The sequence below is a fragment of the Leopardus geoffroyi genome, chromosome C2, assembly GCF_018350155.1.
Source record: "Leopardus geoffroyi isolate Oge1 chromosome C2, O.geoffroyi_Oge1_pat1.0, whole genome shotgun sequence".
NCBI lineage: Eukaryota > Metazoa > Chordata > Mammalia > Carnivora > Felidae > Leopardus > Leopardus geoffroyi.
In genome coordinates this window covers 142,508,882-142,525,086 of record NC_059333.1, presented here as the reverse complement: position 1 = coordinate 142,525,086, position 16,205 = coordinate 142,508,882, and the positions used below count along the sequence as shown (strand labels likewise).

Here is a 16,205-nt window from a genome sequence, read left to right as displayed (position 1 = left end):
CTCAATCGGTTAAGCTTGAGCGTCTGACTTTGGCTCAGGCCATGATCTCACGGTTCCTGAGTTTGAGCCCCACGTTGGGCTCTGTGCTGACAGCTCAGAGCCTGGAGCCTGCTTCAAATTCTGTGTCCTCCACCCCACCCCTGCTTGTTCTCTGTTTCTCTCTGTCTTTCAAAAATGAATACACATAAAAAAATTTTTTTAATAAGTGTGAGTTAGCCTTAAACTATTTTTAGAAGGATTTAGGTTTTTTGCGTTTTTTTAAGTTTTTTCTTTTAAGGTTTATTTATTTTTGAGAAAGAGAGAGACAGAGTGCTAGCGGGGGAGGGGCAAAGAGAGAGGGAGACACAGAATCCAAAGCAGGCTCCAGGCTCTGAGCTGTCAGCACAGGGCTCGAACTCACAAACTATAAAATCACGACCTGAGCCAAAGTCAGACGCTTAACCAACTGAGCCACCCAGGTGCCCTGGATTTCAGTTTTTAATATTAGTTTGTTCTCCTTGTCTCCTTATGTTTATGTTTTGAGGATTTTGTGTGTTTCAAACATAAAACAATGATAAGTAAAATATTTTAAAAGAATATTTTCAAATGTGAATAATGCAAAACTGAAATAAGTAACTCCAAGAGCAAATGGCACAGAAACATTCAGTAATGAGGAGGACATCAGATTCTCCACATACATAAGCAGACAGAAGAGTCTCAGAATTTGGCTCCCGTTGGGAAACAGGTTGGTGTTGGGTCCCTACACTCTTGAAAAGAGGGAGAAGAGATTTCTGCTAACCACTGTCTGTGGTTGCTACTTATATGAGCCTCATGCCTAAAGAGGCAGATGAATATACCTACCATCTTGCAGCAAGATGCTGAGGCCAAACTACCCATAACTTGGTGACAGATTCTCCACTAGCCCTACCATCACTGAGGGACAAGTGTTGGGAACCACCAATATGAGACATGGTTCTGAGTCAGAGGCCCGGGGATAGTCAGGTGGGAAAGTAAGTGTAAGCACAAAACTGCTAAACAGGAAGAATGGAGTACAGAGCAAGAGACAGCCTTCAATACATGATGAGCCTGCAAAACCTTAAGACCAAAATACATAAATAAAACTATAGCAAAGACAGAAAGTCCATAAATCAGAATATGGATTTACGACAAACAAACTGTTCGGTATGCTTAAAGAGACAAAGTAATGACATTCATAAAAATAAGCAAGAAATCCTAAATCCAAAGCAGTCTGTAAGAAAATAAGAACAGATGATGGTAAACAGAAATTAGTAAAAGTAAACTTAAAAACACTAAAATTAAATCACAGTGAATAGACTAGATAAAGCCCTACGTGGACCCAAAGGGAAAAACGAATTAGCAAATTGGAAGGTAGTCTAAAGAATTCACTCAGAATGGAGCACTGAGAAACAAAGGTTGTTTGGCTTGTTTGGTTTTTCTTTTAATTTTTTTTTAACATTTATTTATTTGTGAGACAGAGAGAGACAGAGGATGAACGGGGGAGGGGCAGAGAGAGAGGGAGACACAGAATCGGAAGCAGGCTCCAGGCTCCGAGCCAACAGCCCAGAGCCCGACACGGGGCTCGAACTCACGGACCACGAGATCATGACCTGAGCCGAACTCGGATGCTCAACTGACTGAGCCACCCAGGCGCCCCTGCTTCTTTGTTTTTAAGTAGGTTTTGTGCCCAGTGCTGAGCCCAGCACAGGGCTTTAACTCATGACCCTGAGATCAAGACCTGAGCTGAGATCAAGAGTTGGATGCTCAACCAACTAAGCCACCCAGGCATCCACAGTGGGGTTTTAAAAATACCTATATCTGTGTGGATAGAGAAAAAGAGTGAGAGAAACACAGAGACAGAGAGAGACTCAAAGAAATACCTGATAGTAGTGCCAGAAGAATAGAATAAAGGATATGGTGAAGAAGTAATACTCTCAAAGATAACTGCTTGGATCTTCCAGAATTAATAAGAATATAAACAAGATTATACCAATAAATTTAAGTTAGATAAAATGGATAATTTCCTAGAACAGCATAAAAATATCAAAATTGGCTCAAGAAAAATAAGAAAAAGAATTCCTGAATAAACAGCCATTGAAGAAATGGTTTTAATTTTTCAAAATCTTTACCAAAAGAGGACTCAAGTCCCTCACAATTTTATAGGCACATTACCCCATCTTCAAGGAAAAGGTAACTTCTCTTCTACAAAATGATAAGTTAATATAAAGACTTACTATTAAGCCTTAGTAATTAAAATGGTGTGAGGCTCATGCAGGAATGGAGAAAAAGTACCAATGAGGCAGAAAAGGAAGCTCGGAAACTGACATATCTTCATACTGAAACTTGGTATATGACAGAGATATCCCTATAAACCAGGAAGGGCTAATTAATAAATGCTCTAGGTTAATAACCATGGAAACGACTAGTTATCTCAAAGTCAAAACTTTGAGAAGTAAATACAAGAAAACACTTTTATGATGTTGGACACAGTACAAATCATTAGGGGTAAAATTGATCAAAAATCCAAAGTGTCTGTGTCCCAAACAGCGTCACTTTAAAAAGTTAAAACATGATGGGGCGCCTGGATGGCGCAGTCGGTTAAGCGTCCGACTTCAGCCAGGTCACGATCTCGCGGTCCGTGAGTTCGAGCCCCGCGTCGGGCTCTGGGCTGATGGCTCAGAGCCTGGAGCCTGTTTCCGATTCTGTGTCTCCCTCTCTCTCTGCCCCTCCCCCGTTCACGCTCTGTCTCTCTCTGTCCCAAAAATAAATAAACGTTGAAAAAAAAAAATTTTTTTTAAAGTTAAAACATGAGACCTATAGCGGGAGAAGATAATATATAACCAATAAAAGATCAATATCCAGAATATCAAAGGAAGTGTTCTAAATCAATAAGAGACAAACTACCCGGCACCAAAGAAAATGAACAGAACCATATATTTGAAAGGACACTCAGCCTCACTAGTAGTGAAGGCAATTCAAATTAAAACATCAAGAGGAGACTATTTCACACCCATCAAACCAGCAGAAAGTAACAAGTCTGAAAATACCAGGTGTTAGAGAGTAAGAAGAAAAACAGGAATTCTCATACACACACTGCTGGTAGAAGAGAAAATGGTATAACGACTTGAAAAGTAATTTGGCGACATCTAATAAAACTGCAGATGTGATTTCTCTTATTGAGCAATTCCCTAGATATATGCACTGAAACTCTCATACATATATGCACAAGAAGAGACAAAAGATAGGTGTGTGTGCATGTACTTCCCAACCCACCCCACGCTTGGTCCCTGAAGTTTAGCTGTTCCGTATACACATACATGGTCTTTCATTGCAATATGGCTCATAATAGTATTTAAAAAACGTAAGACAGAGACCATCTAAATATCCATAAAAGGAAAATGAACAAGTCATTGTTCAGTAATATGGAATACCATGGAGTGGGACAAATAAATGAACAGGAGCTAAAGGTACCGTAATATTTAGGGGCGCCTGGGTGGCGCAGTCAGTTAAGCGTCCGACTTCAGCTCAGGTCACGATATCGCGGTCCGTGAGTTCGAGCCCCGCGTCGGGCTCTGGGCTGATGGCTCAGAGCCTGGAGCCTGTTTCCGATTCTGTGTCTCCCTCTCTCTCTGCCCCTCCCCCGTTCACGCTCTGTCTCTCTCTGTCCCAAAAATAAATAAATGTTGAAAAAAAAAATTAAAAAAAAAATATATATATATATAAATCTGGCAAACAAAGTTGAGAGGAAAAAATCTGGTTGTAGAACAGTTTGATCTAATTTGTTTCAAAACAAAATAGTATTTTGTACAGATATATATATATATATATATATATATATATATATTTTTTTTTTTTTTTTTAATGAAAGCTGCATAAAAGCTAATGACCAACTTAAGTATAGTGTGTATCTCTGGGGAGTAGGGAGAGAGCACTGGCATTAAGGAGAGGCACAACACCTATTTCTTCAAAGAAAAGAACGAAAGTAAATGTGGAAGATATTGACGCTGAGTCGCTCATACAAGCCTCTTTTTTTTATGTACTTGTAAATGTATTTGAATATTTTCTCATAAAAATATTTTTCCAATAATGTTTATTGGAAAACTCCACAAGAAAGCTAATTGACTAAACGTCAGTTAGTTGAAAGAAAACAGAACTCTCAGATTCACAAAGAGTAGCAGTAAAAATTGTTAGACCTTCTGGGCAAGTGTCATCTTTAAAATAAAAATGAATGACATTTTATAATAAATTCAGAGTCTGTGTTCAGTGAAAAATGTCTATGGATGATTCTCCGAGCATTACACTAGAAAATGCTGAGGAGAAGCACAAAATGAGATGCTATTTTCTTAGAAATGCAATCGATAAATTTTGTAGTGCCGTCTATAAAAAGTGACAAGTAACCTACATAATTTCAAGTTTTATTTTATATTCCTTCAATATATGTGTTCCAACATCTGTGGAGCCACAGAAGGATCCCCTAACTGGCCATCACAAAGCCTGAGCCCTGGATCTGCTGCGTGCTGGTCCTTGCCTTAACTCATCCCACCCCGGTACAGGGGCCCTGCAAGCCCTGCCCAGCCCTGAGTCAGTTCTTATCAAGGTTTCCAGTGTATGATTAGTCTAAGAAACATCATCCAGCAGGCTCTAAGTTTCATCTTACTGCCCTAAACAATGTGGCTTTCCAATCCACTCCACACTTGGTCCCTAGACTTTAGGTGTTCCATATACACATCACAGCCCCACCCACCCCATGAGAAGAAACATCACACGCATGCTGGCACTGTTAGCTATTTTCCAGCCCCACCTTCCTAGCACAAAGCTTCCTGTTTTCCTATTCCATTTGTGATGTTTCTGATTCTTGACCCCAATGTTGACACTTACTTGGAGGCTCCTCCAGGATTTGACACCTTTCCCCCACATTCCTGTCCTTGCTTTTTTTGCCGTAGCCTGGTCCTCTGTTTCAAATGCTTCCCATTGTCTTAAGTAAACTTCCTTCTCTTGCCTCTGGACAAGGCAAGAGGCTGACAAGAGGTTGTCAGTGGACAACCATACTACAGTCCTTACCATGCTACAGTCCATCAGCCAGTACCCAAGCTATGGTTATAGTTAATTTGGTGCCTGGGCTGAAAGGAGCATTGAGGAGCTCCTTGTCCACCAACATTAGGCCCATTGCTCCAGCATCTGACCTGCGAATAAGCTTCCACCCTGGTTTCCTAATTTGCCCTCCACTTCCCCTTTCTGGAGCACAAGCCCTACCTTGCAGGATTAATAACAACAATAGCTACTTATACCAAGGTTGACTAGGAAAAACAGAAGCTACTCTGTGTATTCCTGGTAGAAGTATTTTAATACAGGCATTTAGAAGTTAACACACCTGCTAGAAGAGACAGGTGGGAGAGGGCTGGCAAAGCTACCACTAGTCACCTCGGCCTGCAGCACTAATGTGCGTGGTTCTTCAGGGCTCGCTGGAAAGCTCTAGGAATTTCTCTGTCTGTGTTTCCAGCTGCACAGCCTCCAAAGACTGGGGCTTTCTTCTCTTACCTTCCAAATCTCACCCAAGTGTTTCTCTTGGAAACACCATAACCAAGATTTAAAGACAGAAGGAGAGTATGGGAAGTGAAATCTCCAGCTTCTCCTACAGCATGCAGAGAACTTTCGAGGGGGTAGTACTGATGCTGATTCGACAGCAGACAAGCCAGCACGCTAAACATTTACTGAATGCTTGGAATGTACCAGGCACTGTGTGAAATTATATCATCTAATCCTCACGATAAATCTATGACATGGACACTTTCTCCATTAACAGAAAAGAGAAACAAAATTCAGAAAGGTGAAGGAATATGCCCAAGATTCAACAGCTAAAAAAATGGCTCAATTAATATATGAACCTAGGTCACCTGACTGCAAAATCCCAACACTTAACCACCATGAGTCATGTGCCTGGACTCTACCTTTTAGTTAGAATTCTCCAAATGAACTGATCCTTACTAGAACCTTCCACCACTAGTTGAAGACTGATTCTATATCTACAGCCTCTGCTTGGGGTCCTATTTCAAATTGGATAAACCTACCAAGAATAAGGTGGTGCCTCCCAATTGACTCTGTTTTCATGCTGTTTGAAGTTTTCTAGAAGTAAGGCGTTCTAGGATCAAGAAACTCATTGACACTTCCCTTTGTTCTCTGATATTCAGGCTGTGGACCTTTCTCTCAAGGCCAGCTCTATTTCCACATTAGTTCACCTAGACCTGAGTTTTCTCAATTCCTACCCTTTCCTACTAGCTCAATCTCCCAGCATCCTTCACTGCCATCAAGGCCAAACCATACATGCTATAACACTGCAAGATTTCAGCAAGCCAATTCTGCCACTACTCTTTGGAACTCCTGAAGCTCCCCACCACAAATGCACTGTGAATACCTTTCCCAACTTGAGTTAATTGGACAAGTGGCCTAACGTGGCAGAAAATTTTTCAGTAGCCGTCACTGCCTACAGAATAATACAGATGCCCTCAACACATTCAAAGCCATTTCCAAATGGTTCAAATCTAATATAGCCCATTATTTCCCTAAATTTATCTTTTATCCTATCAAAACCCATCTAGTTACCATTCTTCTAAAAGGACCTGTATGGACCTGCCTCTCTACCTTTATTCAATCCATTCTTTACACCTGGAATGTGCTTTTTAGTCTCCATCGTCCCCAGCAAATTACAGCCTATTTCTCAAAGTACCTAACAAAAATTGTATTTCTCAATAACAAACATCAATACAGTGCTTGTATCCTGACTATTTGGATAAGCATATTACCCTTTATATTGCACCAAAAATCACTGAGGGCAAGGACTATTTGTCTTAACGATGCCCCTCACCAACATTTTCACAGACTCCTACTATGGACTAAGACGTGGCAGATGATAAATTAAAAAAAAACCTTTAAAATTTAATGTAAAATTAAAAGAAGGTCAATAAAACTGTTATCTAATAAGGTAAAAATTTCCAGTTTTCCCAAATTAGAAAAGACATTCTACACAATAATTTCTATCTATACAAAATAGAGACTTTAGATGATGCAAGTATAAAGAAATTTAATACAAAACTACCAAAATGAAAACTCCTGGGGGGAAAAAAACCTAGTTTGTAATTACCAACAGACTTTAACTCCCATCCCATCCAAGGTTCGAAACCCATGAAGAGTCAGTACAGGTTATAGATTCTGAGCATTTATCCAATTATGTTCCATTTGCCTCCGTTATTTTCAGTCTGTTAAAACACTTACACAAACCCTTGGGATTTCCCCTACCTCCATTCCTAAAAGTATCTCCATCAATATGTTAAATGAGTAACAGAAGCTTTTGTTGAATCGTTGCTGAAACACACTAAATACTGAGAATAGAGAAAATATATCTCCTGAGTCATTCAAATACAGAAACATCAAACTCTGGAGAGACTAACAGCCTAAGAATATAGGAGGTGTCAAAGATTGAAGACATTAGGAAGCCTTAAGGCACTGACACCAAAAGTTGTGTGGCAAGGAGTCTTTGTTTTTCACTGAAAGGAAAAATTCAGATTATAGGCATAAATATACCTCCAACCTGATGGAGGTGGACACGAACAGGATCAAGGTAATAAAATTAAAGCCTGAAGAGGACTGGGCAGAAGCGGGGCTTATGTGAAGGTTTCCACTACATCAGAGACAATTATCTGTAAGCCAAGAGGTAAAGGCAGAAGCTTTAGAACATAAGCTAGCAGTTGTCAGGCATAATCCAAAGGTCTAAAAGCCAAACATTGAAAACAGAGGTGTCTTGGATATCAGGGATCAGGAGTAAGTCAAGCATTTTTAACACAAAAAGGTCAAAGCAGAAGTGAGGAAGACTAAAGGATTTTAATGGTCAAAGTAGATATAAATACAGAATTGTGAATATCATATTGATCAAGACACTGGCACCAAGGGGGAACCTGGGTGGCTCAGTCGGTGAAGCAGCTGACTTCAGCTCAGATCATGTTCTTGCGGTTCATGAGTTCAAGCCCTGCATTGGGCTCTATGCTGACAGCTCAGAGCCTGGAGCCTGCTTTGGATTCTGTGTCTCCCTCACTCTTTGCCCCTCCACTGCTCATGTTCTATTTCTCTCTCTCCTCAAAAATAAACATTAAAAAAATTAATCAAAAAAAAAAAAAAAAGACACTGGCACCAAGAACAAGAATGCAAAATCTGGTTTGTGAAATAAACATGATTTATCTGTGACACTAATACCCTCTGACTTCCTCTATGCATTTTAGTAATTGTGACTTGTTCTGTGTTCACAAGTAATTGAAGAAAGTAACTAAACAAGCTGGAGCCCAGAAGCATCCCTGATACAGGTGAGCTGTGTTGGCAGATGAACAGGAATAGATGAACTGAGTGTAGCAGATTGTATTTTCCAAAGACGGCTACCACAGTATCTCCCATCAAATGTGCTCTTCTGCAATGTGATCCTGCCATTTCCCCATCAAGAAGTGAAGTCTCATCACTCTACCTGAGGGTGGCCTTTGTGACCTGCTCAGCCCATAGAATGTGGCAGAAGTGACACCCTGGGACTTCTAAGACAAGATTAGAAGAAGCCTTGCAGGGGCACCTGGGTGGCTCAGTCAGTTGAGGGTCTGACTCTTGGTTTCAGTTCAGGTCATGATCTCACAGTTTCATGAGTTCAAGCCCCACGTCGGGAGTTTTTCTCTCTCTCCGCCCCTCCCCTGCTGGTTTTCTCTCTCTCTCTCTCTCTCTCTCTCTCTCTCTCTCTCAAAATAAGTAAATAAACATTTAAAAAAAGAAGCCTTGCAGCCCCCACCTGAGCCTCTTAGAAGGTGGCTCTGGGGCTACTCCTCTGAGAACTTGGAAAGTTCATGGGTAAGTACATGGGAGGCCCAGCTGAGCTCTCAGCAGTCAGCATCAACTGCTAGCCACGTGACATTCCGGCTCAACTGAACCTTCAGCCTCAGCCTCTGTTTGACTTCAACTGCATGAGAGACCCCAAGCTGAGCCTGGCTGATACACAAAACCATGAGAGATAATAATAAATTGTTATTTTAAGTTGTATGTTTTGGAGTGGCTTATTATATAGCAGTAGATAATCAGTACCTGGAGTTAAAGGAATGATTTTGAAAATTACCTCTATCTATAGCCTGTAATATTGAGGCCATGTCATTTACAATTATCACCTCTAGTAGACTCAGAAATGCACCGTTTCTCCCATCCACTGCCTTTGATATTCTAACGAAAAGTTTGGTGGAGGAAGAATCTGAAAGTTAAAATGAAATTTAGGATTATCTGGGGAGTTTGACCTGCACTGTCTCTATAATGCCTGTTGCTGCAAATACCTGAGATTTGGGTACAGCCTGGAACAATTGAAAATGTGGAACAGTCTATATTAAAAGGCCAGGATGGAGCATGAGCATTAGAGATAATTGAGCAATTACTGAACACCTTAGAGAATCCATACTCTGGTGATAATTGTCATTAACAGCAGGGAATTTTCCAGAGAGATAAATCAGACCTTTCTCAAACAATTAATACCAGCACTATGCTGTTTGTTAACGTTGTTATCTTCCACCTTAAATATTACAGGTGCCAGGCTATTTCACTTACCTCTAAACCTTCAGTTTTTCAGTCCCTGTTAATGCAGGGACATAATGCAAAACATACAGTGATTCTCACTTTACAGTCAATTCTCAATTATCCGAGGCTTATGGAATTATAATTCAGTCCATGAGAGCCCTGCTTAAATATTGGCTTCATTGACATTTGGGCACATCTGGAAATCCCATCTGTTTAATTATAATTTTGCTATCACAACTAAGTTTTTGAAATCTACATAAACCAATCACCTCCCATGAAGGATGGGGCTAGACAGAAGGAGGGGAAAAAATGGACAGATTGTCTTTTGTGTATACATTGCTTTACCATACATTATCTAATTCAATCCCTGTATACAGCAAAGCCATGAGGTACTGTTACTTTTCTTTTATAGAAAAAGAAACTAAGGCTCAGAGTGGTCAAGTTATGCTTGCTTCCTTCCCCTATTTTGCTGCTTGACATCAGAATTAGAGTACAGAGTCTAGAATCAAACAGGTTGGAATCACAATGTGTTAAAATTAGAACTGGTTTTCTAATGTAAAGTTCATCTCTGTTTTTATATATGGCAGTTTCTCTGTGTTAGCTTTTAGAAAAAGTTACATTTTTCTTAAATGACCTAGCTTCTACTTTCTTGAACTCACATCATCATTATCTGGGAAACGTCTAGCCTTAGAAGTGAAACAGGTAACGACTTAGCTCAAATAGCAGCAGCAGCATGCACTGAAACAGAATGAGAAGTAGGAAGACACAACACATCATTTTAAGAGCTATCATGACCACACGAGCTGGAATTCTTCTGATAATGTTTTCTCCTTGTTCTCAAAACTACAATTCTCTCAGTCAGTGTGTCCTGAGTTTTGTTTGGAAAGCACGATCGTCCTTTGTTTAGAGAGGAAAAGTAGCCTTGGACAAACGGTACTATTAAAAGTTGCTTGGTGGCCCTTTGTAACAAATACGGGCCATTAATGTGGAGACACAGATTCCTGTGTATTGGTTCATATTTTACATGCAACACAGGGTAGAAATATAAATGGTCTGCAGTGCAACTTGTAATTTCAATTTATTAAAAAACTTTGTGTTAGTGACTTACCATTAACTAAGGGACTCTAGGCAGATGTGCTAATTCACTTCCAGTAGTGTATTGTTTGCCTGGTTCCCAGTTGACAGCTGGAATTAAACAAAGAATTGAGTTTCATTCTATAGTATGACAATCTTATGGGAACACTAAGAGGTAAATTAAAAATTAGTCTACAATCTCTCATGTAATGAAATCATAAAAACATTTGCAGGCATCACTTCAGATGCAACAATAGAATGCAGAGTGTTGTAAATCAAAGAGCACACAGACTATGCTGCAGATTAAGTAATGATAATGCACAAATTAACTTTAGCAGTAATCCTTGAGGAAGCCATTTTACTGGGGTAGTATCAATCTTAGCATAGGCATGCAGGAAGGGAAGAAGCAAAAGCAAAGATTAAATAGGAATCTCTGGCAAGTATATACAATTTCTGAAATGTAAGGTAAAGGAACAGGATATTAGACCTAACCTCTTCTAATCTAAATAAAAGTGTGAAGAAATTAAAATGATCTGAAACTGATAACTAATCAGCTAGAACTGTATATCAATCCACAGAGACAGATAAAAAACCAAGTAGAGGCACCCCCACGCAAAACAAAACACCCCAGAACTCCCCAGCCTGCACCTGCCCATTGCTCCTCCTGCCCTGCCTAGGTGCCCCCTGCTAGAAATGCAAGGATGGCCGTTCTCGCTACTTTTATTCAACATAGCACTGGAAGTCCTAGCTGCAGCAATCAGACAAGAAAAAGAAATAAACGCCATCCAAATTGGAAAGGAAAATTTACAACAGTCACTATTTGCAGATGACATGATACTATACATAGAACACCCTGGGGGCACTTGGGTGGTTCAGTCAGTTATGCATCCAATTTCAGCTCAGGTCATGAACTCACTTTTGTGAGTTCAAGCCCCATGTCAGGCTCTGTGCTGACAGTTCAGAACCTGGAGCCTGCTTCGGACTTCGTGTCTCCCTCTCTCTCTGCCCTTCCCCTGTTCGCTCTCTCTCTCTCTCTCAAAAATAAATAAAGATTTAAAAAAAGAAAGAAAGAAAACCCTGAAGACTTGACAAAAAAAAAAAAAACTATTAGAACAAATGAAATTAATTCAATAAAGTTCCAGTACCTAAAACTAATATACAGAAATCTGTTGCATTTCTATTCACTAATAATGAAATAGCAGAAAGAGAAACTGAGAAAACAATCCCCTTTACAAATGCACCAAAAATAATAAAATACCTAGGAATAAATGTAACCAAAGAGGTGAAAGACATGGTACTCAGAAAATAATAAAACACTGATGAAAGAAAGTGAAGAGGACACAAACAAATGGAAAGATATTTCACACTCATAGAAGAATTAATATTGTTAAAATGTCCATACTATCCAAAGCAATCTACAGATTCAATATAAATCCTTATCAAAATACTAACAGTATTTTTCACAGAAGTAGAGCAAATAATTATAAAATGTGTTTGGAATCACGAAAGACCTTGAATAGACAAAGCAATCTTCAGAAAGAACAAAGCTGGAGGTATCACAATTCCAGATCTCAAGATATACTACAAAGCTTTAGTAATCAAACAGTATAATACTGGCACAGAATAGACACACAGATCAATGGAATAGAATAGAGAGCCCAGAAATAATCCCACATGTATATAGTCAACAAATCTATGACAAATGAGGTAAGAACATGAAATGGGGAATAGATGGTCCCTTCAGTAAATGGTGCTGGGAAAACTGGAAACTTACAAGCAAAAGCATGAAACGGGACCACTGTCTTACACAAAAATAAACTCAAAATGGATTAAGGACCTAATGCAACCTGAAACTATAGAACTTTAAAAAAAAAAAAAAAGGCGGTAATCTCTTGGGCCGTAGTGACATTTTTCTAGGTATGTCTCCACAGGCAAGGGAAACAAAAGTAAAAATAAGCTATTGGGTACTTCACCAAAATAAAGTTTTTGTACAGCAAAGGAACTAATCAACAAAACAAAAAGGCAGCCTACTGAAGAGAAGGTATTTGCAAATGATATATTTGATAAGGGGTTAACATCCAAAATATAAAAAGAATTTATACAACTTAACACTAAATAAATAAATAAGTAAACAAACAAACTGATTTTAAAATGAGCAAAGGACCTGAATAGACATTATTCCAAAGAAGATATCCAGATGGCCAACAGACACATGAAAAGATGCTCAACATCACAAACATCAGGGAAATGCAAATCAAAACCATAATGAGATATAGCGACATTTTTCTAGATATGTCTCCACAGGCAAGGGAAACAAAAGTAAAAATAAACTATTGGGTACTTCACCAAAATAAAGTTTTTGTACAGCGAAGGAACTAATCAACAAAACAAAAAGGCAGCCTACTGAAGAGAAGATATTTGCAAATGATATATCTGATAAGGGGTTAACATCCAAAATATAAAAAGAATTTGTACAACTTAACACTGAATAAATAAACAAACAAACAAACTGATTTTAAAATGAGCAGAGGACCTGAATAGACATTATTCCAAAGAAGATATCCAGATGGCCAACAAACACATGAAAAGATGCTCAACATCACAAACATCAGGGAAATGCAAGTCAAAACCACGATGAGATATCACCTCACACCTGTCAGAATGACAAGTGTCCAAAAGACAAGAAATAACAAGTACTGGTGAGGACACAGAGAAAAGGGCACCCTTATACACTGAGGGCAGGAATGTAAATTAGTTCAACAGCTGTGGAAAACAGTACGGAGGTTCCTAAAAACTTAAAAGTAGAAATACCATATGATCAAGTAATTCCACTACTGGATATTTACTCCCCTTAAAAAAAAAAAAAAAAAAAAAGAGAAACGCTAATTTGAAAATATATTGAAAATATATATGCACTCCCATGTTTATTGCAGGATTATTTACAATAGCCAATATATGGAAGCAATTTATTGCTTGATAGATGAATGAATAGGTGAATGGATAAAGATGTGGTATATACATACAATAGACAATATATACAATATACAATTGTATATAGACAATATACACAACAGAATATTATGCAGTCTTAATAAAATAATGAGATCTTGCCATTTATAAAAATATGGTTGGACCTAGAGGATATTATGCTAAGTGAAATGAATCAGACAGAGAAATACCTTAAGATTTCACTTATATGTGGAATCTAAACAAAAAAAGCAGAAACAGACTCATAAATTCAGAGAACAAAGTGGTGGTTACTGGGGGTGGGGGGTGGAATGGGAAAAATGGGTGAAAGGAAAGGGAGATAAAGGCTTCTAGTTATGGAAGGTATAAGTCATGGAAATAAAAGTTACAGCATAGGGAATATAGTCGATGGTATGGTAATAGTATTGTATGGTGACAGATGGTAGCTACACTTGTGAACATAGCATAATGTATATAGAATTACTGAATCACTGTGTCATAGACCTGAAACACGGTATGTCAAGTATACTTCAATTTTAAAAACGTGAAAACAGATTTGAGATTGGTAATCAAATAAATATGAAAGAAAAAGTAAGATGTTTGAAAAATTGGACAAAACCCCTTGGAAAAGAAGATCCACTGAAGAACAATTATCAAGGACACCACTAGATACATGGTAGATTTGGGCCTGATATGGGCCACCTTCCCATTACACACCGTAAAAGTTCAAGATATAGGTGAAGTAAGCTAACACCTGGCACTCCAGCAGCCCCAAGTGGTACTGCACCCAAATGTAGGCTTTAGGAGATAACTGCATGGGGTTCAGGTTTGAGAGAGTGATGCTAGAACTAAGATCCCTACAGAGAACCAGAAACTAGTCCCAGGCATCCAGTCCATGAAATAGAAATTAGACTCTGTCCCCATGGAAGGCAAAATGTCACAGAAACCTGGGGAAAAAGAGAAAGTCTTCTAAAAACACTTTTAAAACCCAATATTGCCCTACACGCATGGGTAGAGTCAAGATATAATACTATGTGTGTAATAATAATAAATTGTTGTTTTGATCCATAGGTTCTGGGATAGCTTGTTGTAAGTAATAGAATCAGTACCTGGAGTTGCAAGGATTCTCCACATGGCAGGAATTTCAAACAAAGAAACTACCACAAGAAATCTGGTCTAGAAGTGCTGAAACATGAAGAACTGACAGAAGCCAATAAAGTCATGTTGAAATGATGTTTCTAACTCACTGCAACTCAGACATTGACAACACGATGAAACCAAGTTAAAGATAAACTCACAATCAAAAATTGCAAATCAGGGGTGCCTAGGTGGCTCAGTCAGTTAAGCATCTGACTTCGGCTCTGGTCATGATTTCACGGCTCATGGGTTTGAGCCCTGTGTCGGGCTCTGTGCAGACAGCTCAGAGCCTTGAGCCTGTTTCAGATTCTGTGTCTCCCTCTCTATCTGCCCCTCCCCAACTCACACTCTGTCTCTCTCTCTCTCAACAGTAAATAAACATTAAACAAAAATTTTTTTAAAAAATTGCAAATTGGCCAACAGGCACATGAAAAGATGCTCAACATCGCTCCTCATCAGGGAAATACAAATCAAAACCACACTCAGATACCACCTCACGCCAGTCAGAGTGGCTAAAATGAGCAAATCGGGACTATAGATGCTGGCAAGGACGTGAAGAAAACGGGAACCCTCTTGCACTGTTGGTGGGAATGCAAACTGGTGCAGCCACTCTGGAAAACAGTGTGGAGGTTCCTCAAAAAACTAAAAATAGATCTACCCCATGACCCAGCAATAGCAATGCTAGGAATTTACCCAAGGGATACAGGAGTGCTGATGCATAGGGGCACTTGTACCCCAATGTTTATAGCAGCACTTTCAACAATAGCCAAATGACGGAAAGAGCCTAAATGTCCATCAACTGATGAATGAATAAAGAAATTGTGGTTTATATACACAATGGAATATTACGTGGCAATGAGAAAGAATGAAATATGGCCTTTTGTAGCAACGTCAATGGAACTGGAGAGTGTTATGCTAAGTGAAATAAGTCATACAGGGAAAGACAGATACCATATGTTTTCACTCTTATGTGGATCCTGAGAAACTTCACAGTAGACCATGGGGGAGGGGAAGGAAAAAAAAAGAGGTTAGAGAGGGAGGAGGGAGGGAGCCAAACCATAAGAGACTCTTAAAAACTGAGAATAAACTGAGGGTTGATGGGGGGTGGGAGGGAGGGGAAAGTGGGTGATGGGCATTGAGGAGGGCACCTGTTGGGATGAGCCCTGGGTGTTGTATGAAAACCAATTTGACAATAAATTTCATATTAAAAATAAATAAATAAATAAAAATAAAATTAAGTTTAAAAAATTGCAAATCATATAAGGATATGAACAACCACCAGAGAGAGAGAGAGAGAGCATACAAAAAATGATGGAAAACTTTATAACCTAAAGATGTTTATAAATTGTGTATTTAAAATCATTAAAGAAATTAAAAGCAGAAATAATGGTGAATATCTCAGCTCTTTTTTTTTTTTTTTTTAGTTTTTTTAAATGTTTATTTGTTAT

General features: G+C 38.9%; 1 long non-coding RNA gene across 2 annotated transcripts in view; it reads right to left on the bottom strand.

Moving 5' to 3' along the window:
* The window catches only part of LOC123575709, a 261,519-nt gene extending 250,750 nt beyond the window's left edge, over nucleotides 1-10,769 (bottom strand). The window contains exon 1 of one of the 2 annotated variants that reach the window (XR_006700948.1): nucleotides 10,688-10,769. This is a non-coding gene — a long non-coding RNA (uncharacterized LOC123575709). The remainder of the gene's footprint in view (nucleotides 1-10,687) is intronic. The other variant, XR_006700947.1, reaches the window with a different exon arrangement.
* Nucleotides 10,770-16,205: the final 5,436 nt, after the last annotated feature.